The 13,332-nt window shown below is 41.6% G+C and overlaps 1 protein-coding gene across 1 annotated transcript in view; it reads right to left on the bottom strand.

Moving 5' to 3' along the window:
* acaca (acetyl-CoA carboxylase alpha) overlaps nt 1-13,332 on the bottom strand; it is a 237,926-nt gene that overhangs the window by 108,715 nt on the left and 115,879 nt on the right. The window lies entirely within an intron of this gene.

Here is a 13,332-nt window from a genome sequence, read left to right as displayed (position 1 = left end):
GTGAAGCAGAGGAGTTTTTGCATCAACTGGTGGTTTCATGATTGCTGGCTATAAACTCAAATTTCTTTGATTATTTGATGTAAATTCTCCTGCTACGACGGCGAGATTCAAACTCGTGTCTTTGGATCAACAGTCCAGAGGTCTGGCTGCTAACCAGTAAGTTAACCACTACTCTTTTTTTTAAGTAATTGTCTCATAATTTGTTGCTTAGGAATATTACTGAGAGTCAGAAAGTCCGTTATTTCATATCATTTTCTGTTTTTCTTCTGCCAAGACCTTAATCTTACTTTCTTCCCCCAAACCATTCCCTCTAATCTTCTTACTGTAGGGTACCTTACAGTAAAAGAGAGAGAGAGATACAGCAGGGAAACAGGCCCTTCAGCCCATTAAGTCCATACTGACCTTCACCAATTTACACTAATCCTACATTAATCTCACACTGTCATCAATATCCCCCGTCGCCCACCCCACCACCAAGATTCTACCACTACCAGAGGGACAATTTGCAGTGGCTTATTAACCTACCAACCTACAAGTCTTTGGGAAGTGGGAGGAAACCAGAGTGCCCAGAGGAACCCCACACAGTCAAAGGGAGAATGTGCAAACTCCACACAGACAGTTTCTGAGATCAGGATTGAACCCAGGACTCTGTCGCTGTGAGGCAGCAGCTCTACTAGCCACACTACTGCGCTGCGCAGCCTCGTCAAAGCTGACTGAATGTCCACGTGCACCACTTTCACTGCATTTCCCCACCCACCCACTCCACTGTCCCGTTAAGCAATTCTTATCAATTTGTCAAGCACGCATTTTCCTTGCTGACATTTTTATCAGCTGCATCTAATTGTTTTTGTTAAATTTATATACTTAAAGAATCTAAAACTTCTCCCCACAACTGATAGAGCAGAACTGTAATAACCCAAGTCAGCTCCACCTCCCTTTTGAAAATACATATTACATTCTTCAGTCCTCAATTCTTTAACATACATCAAACTCTCAATACTAAACGAAAATACAAATTTTAAGTTTACTGTCCCTTCAGGATCCTTGGATTAACCATTTGAGATTCTAACACTTTGTTTGCATTTAGTTAAGTAACTTCTGTAACACTTGCTTGCCTAACTATTTCAATATTTAACACCTCCTCAATATCATTCTTCCATATGTTAATATGAAGATTAAATAACTCGTGTCTATTTGTACAGTTAACGATAAAATCCAACACAGAATGTTAAACATTCCAACTAATTGCCACTGACTTTTGAACATCCCATATCCAAGATCTTTCCTCAAGAGTTCTTTTTATTATCTCACAGACATAAGTAATAGAAGCTGCAAAAGCCCATATTACGCCTTGAACACTGTTTCACTGTTCAATATCACTCATCCTCTACCTTGTCCACTTTCAGGTCAGATCCCCAAATCCCTCAATTCCACACGTCTATCAGTCTCAGACTGGAACATATCAGAGGACTGAGCATTCACAGACCTCTGGAGGAGACAATTCCAAAGATTCACAACTCTCCAAGTAAAGAAATCTCTTCTCATCTTGGTTTTAAATTACAGAATCCTTGTCCTGAATCTATTCTCCTTACTTTCAAGGCTTGCCAGCCAAAGGAAATAGCTTCTCAGCACCTACCCTGTCAATCTCTCTCAGAATGTAGTACCTGTCAATGAGATGCATTTTAACTGGTATTTTTGTAGGATATCAGGTTTTTTTAAAAAAAATAATCAAATGCATGTTATATGATGCTTTTTGTTATTTGGTAGAAAATCGAAGTGACAAATTATCAAAATATCTGACCTTGAATCTATCAATGGGTTTTAGAGCATACAGAGCAACTGGATACAAATGTTGTAGCTAGAATATTGGAATAATGTCATGAAATAGATGGCCAAAGGTTCTCATTTTCACATTTAAGGCAAGGTTTCTGTCATCCGTTATGAAGTTGTATATGAAAAAGCAATACTTTTCCTCCTGGTTCTGTAGCCTGTCTGATTAACAACAACCAAGAGCTAGGTGCCAGAATAGGATAACTCAAAGCTAACCCTTTTAGAACTGAGAATCCCATAAGATAACTCGCAAAGCTAATCCCTACAGAAATGGCAATCCTTCATAAAACTGAGATAAATTTAGTGAGGCAATACCCCTATTGTGGAGCTTCCCAAAACAGAAGCACAGACCACTGAATGAGTTTTAACACTATGGCTGAACTGTGCACTCACTTTCAGTTGCTCATTCCCAGAGATAGAGTGGATGAGGGTTTGTGTAACAAACATCTAATAACAGAGCAAAATTCAGCCCATTATTGTTTTCAAAGTACTGTGGCAAGGGAATTGGAGATTATGCCCATGACCTTCCACAACCAAAGTTCTAATCTCAGAAGGGAAAAGCAAATGAATTCATAAAACATAGCAGGCCAACCACCTCTGATCTTTCTGACCTTTCCAAAACCTGTTGTTCAAAAGCCAAGGAATAGATTCATTACTGACAGCCTAACGAAGATAGAGGCAACTTGTTTGATATTTGTTCCCTCCTTTTGTCGAAGCATTTTTGCACACAGGGATAGAATGCAACAGATCCAATGAAACAAGAAACCCAGGACCTAGAGGGGCCACAGACTACTCAACCGTAGAAGATGGCACAGTTGTGTATTGCCTTTTCTCATTCATACATGCACACAGTCTCCAGGTGGTAGTAACTGAAATTTTGGCAGCTTCCCTTCCCATGGAAGACGAATGCCGACAACACGATTCTTATATTGAATTTACTTTTCTGTCCAGGGTGTCAACACCAGTCCTGAGTCCCAGCTAGAACACAGAAAAACTACAGCACAGTTCAGGCCTTTCAGCCCACAAAGCTGTGCCAATCATGTCCCTACCCTAGAAATTACTAGGCTTACCCATAGCCCTCTATTTTACTCAGCTCCATGTACCGATCTAACAGTCTCTTGAAAGACCCTATCATATCAGCCTCCACCACAGTTTCCGGCAGCCCATTCCACGCACTCACCACTCTGAGTAAAAAAAAACTTACCCCTGACATCTCCTCTATCTCTGCTCCCCAGCACCTTAAACCTATGTCCTCTTGTGGCCACCAATTCAGCCCTGGGGAAAAGCCTCTGACTATCTACCCTATCAATACCTCTCATCATCTTATACACCTCTATCAGGTCCCCTCTCATCCTCCGTCTCTCCAAGGAGAAAAGGCCGAGTTCCCTCAACCTGCTTTCATAAGGCATGCTCCGCATTCCAGGCAGCATCCTTGTAAATCTCCTCTGCACCCTCTCTATGGCTTCCACATCTTTCCTGTAGTGAGGCGACCAGAACTGAGCACAATACTCCAAGTGGGGTCTGCAACAACACCTCTCGGCTCCCAAATCCAATTCCCCGATTGAAGGACAATACACCATATGCCTTCTTAACCACAGAGTCAACCTGTGCAGCTGCTTTGAGCGTCCTATGGACTCGGACCCCAAGATCCCTCTGATCCTCCACACTGCCAAGAGTCCTACCATTAATACGATATTCCGCCAACATATTTGACCTACCAAAATGAACCACTTCACACTTATCTGGGTTTAACTGTATCTGCCACTTCTCAGCCCAACTCTGCATCCTATCTATGTCCCTCTGTAACCTCTGACAGCCCTCCAAACTATCCACAACACCCCCAACCTTCGTGTCATTCGCAAACTTACTAACCCACCCCTCCACTTCCTCATCCAGGTCGTTTATAAAAATCACAAAGAGTAAGGGTCCCAGTACAGACCCCTGAGGTACACCACTGGTCACCGACCTCCACTCAGAATACGACCCTTCAACAACCACTCTTTGCCTTCTGTGGGCCAGCCAGTTCTGGATCCACACTGCAATGTCCCCTTGGATCCCATATCTCCTCACCTTCTCCATAAGCCTCGCATGGGGTACCTTATCAAACGCCTTGCTGAAATCCATATACACTACATCTACTGCTCTCCCTTCATTGATGTGCTTAGTCACATCCTCAAAAAATTCAATCAGGCTCGTAAGGCAGGACCTGCCCTTAACAAAGCCATGCTATTCCCAATCATATTATACCTCCCCAAGTGTTCATAAATCCTGCCTCTCAGGATCTTCCCCATCAGCTTACCAACCACTGAGGTAAGACTCACCAGTCTATAATTTCCTGGGCTATCCCTACTCCCCTTCTTGAATAAGGGAACAACATCCACAACCCTCCAATCTTCCGGAACCTCTCCAGTCTCCATGGACGACACAATGATCATTGTCAGAGGCTCTGCAATCTCCTCCCTCGCCTCCCACAGCAACCTGGGGTACATCTCATCCGGTCCCGGCAACTTATCTAACTTGATGCTTTCCAAAAGTTTCAGCACCACCTCTTTTCTAATATCTACATGCTCAAGCTTTTCAGGCCGCTGCAAGTCCCCACTACAATCCCCCAGATCTTTTTCCGTGGTGAATACTGACGTAAAGTATTCATTATGTACCTCGCTATTTCTTCCAGATCCATACACACTTTCCCACTGCTGCACTTGATAGGCCCTATCTTTTCGCATTTCATCCTCTTACTCTTCGCATACTTGTAGAACGCCTTGGGGTTTTCCTTAATCCTGCCCGCCAAGGCCTTCTCATGTCCCCTTCTGGCTCTCCTAATCTCTTTCTTAAATTCCTTCCTTTTAGCCTTGTACTCCTCCAGATCTCTAACATTACCTAGCTCTCTGTACCTTTTGTATGCTTTTCTTTTCCTTTTGACTAGATTTATTATAGCCTTCGTACACCACGGTTCCTGTATCCTATCATGACTCCCGTCTCATCGGAACATGTCTATGCAGAGCTCCACGCAAATATCCCCTGAATATTTGCCACATATCTTCTGTACTTTTCCCAGAGAACATCTGTTCCCAATTTAATCTTCCAGTTTCCTGCCTGAGAGCCTCATAATTCCCTTTACTCTAAGTAAACACCTTTCTAGCCTGTCTGTTCCTATCCCCCTCCAGTGCTAACGTAAAGGAGATAGAATTATGATCACTATCACCAAAATGTTCACCCACTGAGAGATCTGACACCTGACCAGGTTCATTACCCAATATCAAATCAAGCACAGCCTCTCCTCTTGTAGGTCTATCTACATACTGTGTCAAGAACCCTTCCTGAACACACCTAACAAACTCCACCCCATCTAAACCCCTCTCTGTCTGGAGATGCCAATCGATGTTTGGGAAATTAAAATCCCCCATCACAACAACTCTGTTATTCTCACACCTTTCTAGGATCTGCTTCCCTATCTGCTCCTCAATAACCCTGTCACTATTGGGCGGCCTATAAAAAACACACAGCAGTTATCGACCCCTTCTTGTTCCTAACCTCCACCCACAGAGACTCCGTAGACAATCCCTCCACAACGTCCACATTTTCCGCAGCCGTGACACTATCTCTGATCAACAGTGCCACTCCCCCACCTCTCTTGCCTCCCTCCCTGTCCTTCCTGAAACATCTAAAACCCAGCACTTGAATCAACCATTCCAGCCCCAGAGCCATCCAAGTTTCCGCAATGGCCACATCATAGCTCCAAGTATCGATCCAAGCTCTAAGCTCATCCGCCTTGTTCACAACACTCCTTGCATTAAAATAGACACATCTCTTCTGGATGTGTCAACTTCATGCCTACTGCATGAATAGTTCATACAGCAATTGAGATACAGACTTGGTTTAGATAATACCCTTAGGTCTCAGAAGATAATGGATTTAAAGCACCCTTGAACTTAAGCATATAATCGTAAATGACAATTTAGTACAGTACTAAGTAAGTGCTGCTTTGCCAGAGATGCTGCCTTTTGGATAAGATAAACAAAGGCTCGATCTAGGTTTACGTAGAATAAATATTCTTCCCACGATATTCATCACTCAACAAATACCACTAAAAATAGATTATCCCTCATTGTTATGAAGGCAAGCCATGGATAGATTTTACAAGCAGCAATTAATGTGCTTAAATGAATGCATTTGGAATTCTTTGGAAGTTCATTCTTTAATTTTTTTTCTTACTGAGGAGATAAACTAGTTTATACACAGTGAAAGACTTGGGGAAGTAACAGATATGGAAAATTGAGTGAATGGAAATCTGACCTAGTACACAGTGATCTGCTTTAATGGGAAAACAATTTTCTTGTGTTAAAATTACCTTGGAGCACATCAAACAAAAATGTACTGGTACAAACTTCTGTAGTCCCATTTTTTTTTTAAAGAAACTGGTACACTTTAACAAATAACAGTTCAATGCTATCCTTAAAGCAGGCAGCAAATAAGTTTCACACAAACCCATGTGAATAATACCAAGGGAGAGCTCAATCTAACTGTAACACCATTTTGGGCAATTTTCATTATGAATATGGAAGAAACAAAAAACAAATAAAGGACTGTAGCCCTTAAAGGGTTAAACACAACTTTATCCTCCTTATTTTTCTATCAAAAAATACTGCTTTGCTCATTAATTACTTCACTAGCGGCATAAACTAAACTCTATTTTATAAATGAGTTCTTTCTACCCGGAGCTTCTTTCTTTAATTAGAACACCAAATCCTATTTTGGAGTTGTTGAGATGCTACAGTAGTGCATTATATACTGCTTGCGCAGCATCAGACAGAGCAAGTGGTACATATTCAAGTCCAAGCAGCACGATGCAGCTGGTAATTTCAACCAGGAGCAAACCTCACTCCTTTGGGAATTGTCCATTTTCTGAGTTTTCATCAACTGCAGCACAGAATGGAAATTGTGTGGCTGGGTTCACTTCTTCACAAGCATACTGCACTTGGACATGGGATTAATATTAAAGTACTTAAGGGGATATACACATATACAAAATGGTTGAGAGATTGAGGAACCCGTTGGAAAATTATATTGTGCGGGTAGGATTTAAAACACTCAAACTGAAATCACTGGTTTCTTACATTTTACGAAATAAAAATTAAGCTTCAGTTTCTGCGATGCTGTCAAACTATGCCTTGGCTACAAGCAGTGGAGCAAATCCTTTTATAAATCTTTGGAAATAAAATTCAGCAATTAGAAATTATAATTTTGCCCAAATACAAAAAGGAATCAAGATCACATTAAGCAGGACAAGCAAAGTTGGGCTGCCTGTAAACCTATTTTCAAGAGGGATAATTATTGTTATGATGCTTTCAATGCTTTTCAGATGATAGTCATTCACAAAACTTTTTGGTCCATTTTCTCACTCTTCCAAAAAAAAACAAATCTAACCACATTCTCATTCAATGGCATTCTTTTGGTCCTATAATGCAAAAATATTCTTAATTTCAACTAAATCCCATTCCTATCCAAAAGCACTCTAACAATAAAACCCTTGCAGATATTTCAAATAGCACAGGACAAATTAGGCATTCAGATGAAGGAATATAACATTCAAGTTTCTAACTATTCTAGCTGGGAAAGGAAGGTATGAAGACAATGCAGAGAGGTTGCAAGGTGGCAGGTAGACTATAATATGGGCAAATGCAAGGTTATTCACTCGTGTTAGAAGAATAGAAAAACTATTTTTAAAATGTCAGCAATTACTAATTGTTGGTGTTCACAGAGATTTGGGTATCCCCTTACATGCGTTTATGGAAATTGATATGAAGGCACAGCAAGCAATTAGGAAAGAGAAAATGCTCCGGCTTTTATTGCAAGAAAACTGAAGTACAAGTGTAAGGAGGTCTTGCTACAACTTTACTATTCTTTGGCAAGATAAGACTTGGAGTACAGGGGCTTCCCGGCTTATGGAAGACCTGACTTCCATAATCCATATGGAAATCTGACTTTACACAAATTCTCGCATAAATGCTTTGTTAGTCTAACAAATAATATTAAAAACTTTCATCTTATTCATTAACAACTGAATACAGTACATGCTCTATTAGTTTAATTATGGCTAGTGTTAGGGTGAACATAGACGATATTAAATGAAGTGAAATTATAGGAAGTGTATGCAAAGCAATATGGTATGGGTAGCTATAGAAAACAGAAAACAGCACAATGCAGTAGTGAGAGAAAACAAAGTAATACATTGGGAAAGGGAGGCTCAACTATTTCAGGCAATGAGTTTTTATCTTAGTTTTTGGGGGGGGGGGGGGGGGGGGAGGGGGTGGCTTGCTGATGGCAGAAATTGTTTGTCTCTGACCATACCAGCCAAGGTGTAGCCTTGAGCCCTACCATAATATTGCCCCAGCCAGCTCAATACCAGCGCTCCATAGACAGGCATTGCACATTGCCTCAGTGGTTCACGCCACATCATCTGCGTGGGCTGAGATCATTTCACTGCTGTAGCAAGGGCTCTCTAAGCTCCCAACACCATCAGCCAGCTCCATCATGGGCACAACCCTCCCCACCATCAAGGACATCTTCAAGAGGTGGTGCCTCAAGAAGGTGGCATCCATCACCAAGGACCTTCGCAATCCGGGATACACCCTCTTCTCGTTACTACTATTGGGGAAGGAGGTACTCGCACTCTGATTCAGGAACAGCTCCTTCCCCTCTACCAACAGATTTCCAAACAGTCCATGAACACTACCTTGTTATTCCTTTCTTTTTGCACTATTTTTGTGATTTATAGTAATTTTATGTCTTTGCACTGTACTGCCACCACAAAACAAATTTCACGTCATACAAGTCAGTGATAATAAATCAGATTCTGATTCAGCAGTGCACAACCTAAAAGAATGTCTTCTTTTAAAGTACAGAGGAGTACTGATCTGTCTGTGTTGGGACTCCAGGACCAAGAGCACTATAACAAATCAGCACTCAGAGAGGATAATGCAAGTGGGGCACCAGTGTACATCAAAGATTGAGATTTTGGAATTCTGGGAAATCCTCTGATGGGAGAATTGAGGAAGTTGATCAGCCATGCTGATTACCGGAGGTAACTAGAGAGGCCACATGGCCTATTTTTGCTTCTGTTTCACAGGTTACACTTTATTATGTTCTTACATCCCAAGGCCACAAAAGCTGCTGCATAAATACAAGTTTGGTTCTTCTTTAGTACCAGTGCTCCCCAAATTATGGCAGGGTTCCATTCCTGCGAACTGCTCGTAACCCGAACAGTTTGCAAGTTGGAAATGCAGCTGTGAGCCAAGTTCCAAAGGTGGCAGAAGATGCCTGCAGCCCCGCAGCAGCCGGCAAATCCATCCTTCCAATCTCTCAAAAGTTTGTACGAGCTGTACACAAGTCGGGCGTTCGTAACCTAGGGAGGACCTGTAACCTTAAAGAAAAACTTCGCTTAGATCAGATGTACCACCGACGAGAATAAGCAGGAAATGTTCCATATTTGATAGGTGGTCTGGACTGAATTAACCAGAGTCTCAATGAAAGCTTCAGTACCTTGGGTTCTTGAAGGAAATCTCTGCTTGGCAAATGTTATGAATATCAGCTCAGTACAGGTTTGGTTACAGAATTTGGGGTACAGAATTTCCCCACCAGAGGGTGATTCAGCCTCCACATACTCACTGCTCAAAATCATATGGAGATGGGCACTTGTAGAACTAGGTTCCAGTAGAGAATCAGGAGTGATTTCAATATTTGAGTTCACTGGGCAACAGAGAAATCCCACTGGTTCTGATTTACTTATCTCAATGGTAGTTTTAGGGTACAAGGTAATATTTCCTCTTGTTACTCTTTGAGGTATTTCAACAAAACTATTTAAAATAAACTACTTAACAAGTGACAGAAATTACCCAAACAGGTATGTGAAGTACCTAGTTGGAAAAAAGTTAAATTTTGCTGAAAGTTAAACCTTCTTTCTGAATTCATGTTCATCCTCGACTATCATTAAAGCAGAACTGTCATTAAAAATACCAATATTTAAGCAGAATGCTTGTTTTTATACAGTGCCTTTCACATCTTCAGGATATTGACACAGTAGACAATGAAGTACTTTAGAACCATAGCATCCATCCGTTACTTCTTTTTTTAGGACTGAGCATCACTAGCAAGGCCAACATTTATTGCCCATTTCGAACTGCCCTTGAACCAAGCAGCTTGCTAGGCATTTAGAAGAATCACATGGATGGGTCTGAAGTCAAATTCAAATATATTAAGTAGCAGACCAGGTAAAGCTGGCAGATTTCCTCTCCTGAAGGACATCAGTAACAGATTTTGTGGATGTCGTTGCTAATGACTAGTTGTTTTTTTCCTCCCTCCAAATTATTAATTATTAAGCGAGTTTATATTCTACAGCTGCTGTGGTGGGATTTGAACTCACATCTCTAGATTGTTTGTCTAGGCCTACAGATTACTAGTCCAATAATTTAACCACTGCGCCACCTCCAGACCTTGTACAAACATCAAATGAGATGAGTAACCACAACACTCTCTGGTGGTTTTGTCCAGAGGTAAATAATAGCTGTTACAAAAAGAACTCCCCTTTTAAAAATAGCATCATGTGCTGTTTTCTATCAATGGGCCTTGGTTTAACATTTCATTCAAAAGGCAATTCCATTGAAATACAACATTTCCTCAGTGCTGAAATGTCTGGATTACATGCACTAGTCTGTGTACCGACACTTGAGGCCAGGACATTCTACAGAGATGAGAGCGCTTGTAACAGAGTCAGAGTCAATCTGTGTAGTCACCACCTGCAGGAATACTTTGTAAGATAGCGAAGTTCAACCTTCATGAAGACAGTTAGCTACCAGCAGCGTTTTATGTCCACATCTTTTCTGAAAGCTGTAACAAAATTATCAGCACAAGAACGAAAACAGACTTCGCTAAAATTATGAGGAAACCTTTTCCTGTGGCAAAAATGTGCATGAGAATGAATTATTTTATAAAATTGTTATTTTAAAATTTGTCACACATTTTTTCCACATCTAATTAATCTTGCATTTATAATATTCTCCGGGGAAGGAAATTTGCCGATCTTGCACAGTCTGACCCGTACATCACTAATATGATCGACTCTCAAGTGCCCTCTGAAGTGGCCTAACAAGCCACTGAACTGTACCATAGCCATTGCATTGAAAGAGAGAAAGAATAACACCAGAAGGACCATTGTCATCAAACTAGGCATCAAATTCAGTTACAGCAGTTGCTTCCAGCAAAGTCATCCTCACTGAATCATATCTTATAGTTAACATGCCAGACTCCTTCATACAATCTCTAGGTGCACCTTGCACCAGCAGCAAGATAGATTCACCAAAGGGGGCAGTAATGTGATATACAGCAAAATGCAAGCAGCCTTGGGAGTCCTTAACATTGACCCCATGAAGTCTCACAGTATCAGATCACACATAGGCAAGGAAACCTATCCCGTTAACCAGCTATCACCTTCCTTTAGCTGATGATTCAATGCTCCTCATAGTTGAACAACACTTGGAAGCAGCATCCAAAGTAGCATGGGCATACGGTATCCTCTAGGTGGGGGAATTCCCATGTTCATCACCAAGGCAACTTCAGTAGCACTACCAGTAACCAAATTGGCCAAGTCCTGAAGATCATAGCTGACAGATTAGGACTGCAGCAGCTCGCAAGTGAACCAACATGAGATACAAGTCAACGACCTCATCCTCACTAATTTCCCTACGATGGATGCATCTGTCCATGAAAGCAGTGGTGGAAGTGACCACTACACAGACCCTGTGAACATAAGCTTCATCCTTCATAAGAACACTCTGTGTTGCACTGTCTCACACTACATTCATGCTGAATGGAATAGACTCAAAGGGTCCAGAAGCTCAAAACTGGGCATCCATAAGCTGCTATGGACCATCAGCACATACTGTGAACTCACAGGCATCATATCCTCACTATCATTAAAATCAAGTCAGGTGACCAACTTTAGTCTAATGAGGAGTGCAGAAAGTCATGCCAATAGCAGCACCAAGATCCTCAAAATGAGGTGCCAACCTGGTGAAGCTGCAATATAGGACTACATGAATCCTCTCTCATTCTCCTCAACTGTGAAGAAAAGGCCTAGTCAATTCAACGTCAACTCAGTTCTCATGACAGAGCAAATCCACGATCCCTGGTGCCAGTCAAGTGAATCTTCGCTACACTCCACCCAAGGCAAGTACATTCGAGTCACAGCCCACTATGTTCACACCAACCATCAATTGTTCATTTACACTAATCCTGCATTAATGCCATTTTCTATTTCCCCCATATTTTCATCAATTCTTACTGATTCTACCACACTAGGGGCAATTTACTGGGTCTAATTAACCTACCAACCTTTAGCATGTGGGAGCAAACCGGAGGAAACCCACTTCTGAGGAGAATGTGCAAACTCCACACCAACAGCACGGAAACTCAGGATTGGACCCGGCTCTCTGGCATTGAGAGGCAGCAGCTCTGTTAGCTGTACCATTGAGCCACCCCTTTTCCAATCTTAAGAGCAATACATTTGTCGTAAATCATGTATTATTTCATTAAATGCCAGCAATTGCCCATCCAATGTTTACCCTATAATTCAGTTTCCCAAATCTACCACAGCTAAACTGTATCAGCAAAGGAAGGAGAAAGAATCATTGCGTCTTAAGTGAGAAGAGTCAAAGAGTCTTAGGTCAGGTGACCAGATATGTGTACAATACTCTCGGTGCTATTTCACCACAGACCTTTATAAATGCAGGTGCAGGAGGTTGCTAACTACATGGGTGATGGGTGAGCTGGACTTGAAGTAGAATACAACAAGGGTAGATCAAATTTGGATAAACTCAAAGTCATAGAATTTGGAGAATGGAAGTCTGAACAAGAAAGCATTGCAATAATCAAGTCTGGAGCCAACAAAGGATGAACAGTAATAGTAGTAGATAGGCCGAGCTAGGAGCAGAGACAAGCAATTTTATTTGCATGGACACGGGTCTTTGTTTTGAGAGCATTTGGTGCAAAAGCTTGCCTCGGGGTCAAAAAGAATGCAGAGGCTGTAAATTGCCCATCAGCCTGTAACGGTGACTGACTAAGTGAAACAGAAATTCTAGCAAGAAAATAGAGTTTGGGAAAAAACAAAAAGGAGCTCATCCAGAACTGGATGCCAGACAAGGAGCTTCCGAATAAAGATGAAGTAGAGGGATAGAGACCGTCAGTGGTGAGGAAGCCATCAGTGTACATTTGGAACTGGACATCAGTCTTCAGATGATGCCAAGGGCAACATGCAGATGAGAAGAGTGAGGGGACCAAGGATAAATCTACAGAGAACTCTTGAGATATTGCTGCTGCAGAATAAAAAAAAGACATTGTCCACAGGTTCTTTGGACCAATGACTAGATAGGCAAGTCAATTAACCAGAGCAGCCAATTAATGTTTAGCAAGATTCCACACACAGTGCATGAATTATTTGGTCTAATT

Source organism: Pristis pectinata, chromosome 21 (genome assembly GCF_009764475.1).
Source record: "Pristis pectinata isolate sPriPec2 chromosome 21, sPriPec2.1.pri, whole genome shotgun sequence".
Classification (NCBI taxonomy): domain Eukaryota; kingdom Metazoa; phylum Chordata; class Chondrichthyes; order Rhinopristiformes; family Pristidae; genus Pristis; species Pristis pectinata.
The sequence above is the reverse complement of the archived record's forward strand: the minus strand, read 5'-3'. Positions and strand labels throughout refer to the sequence as shown.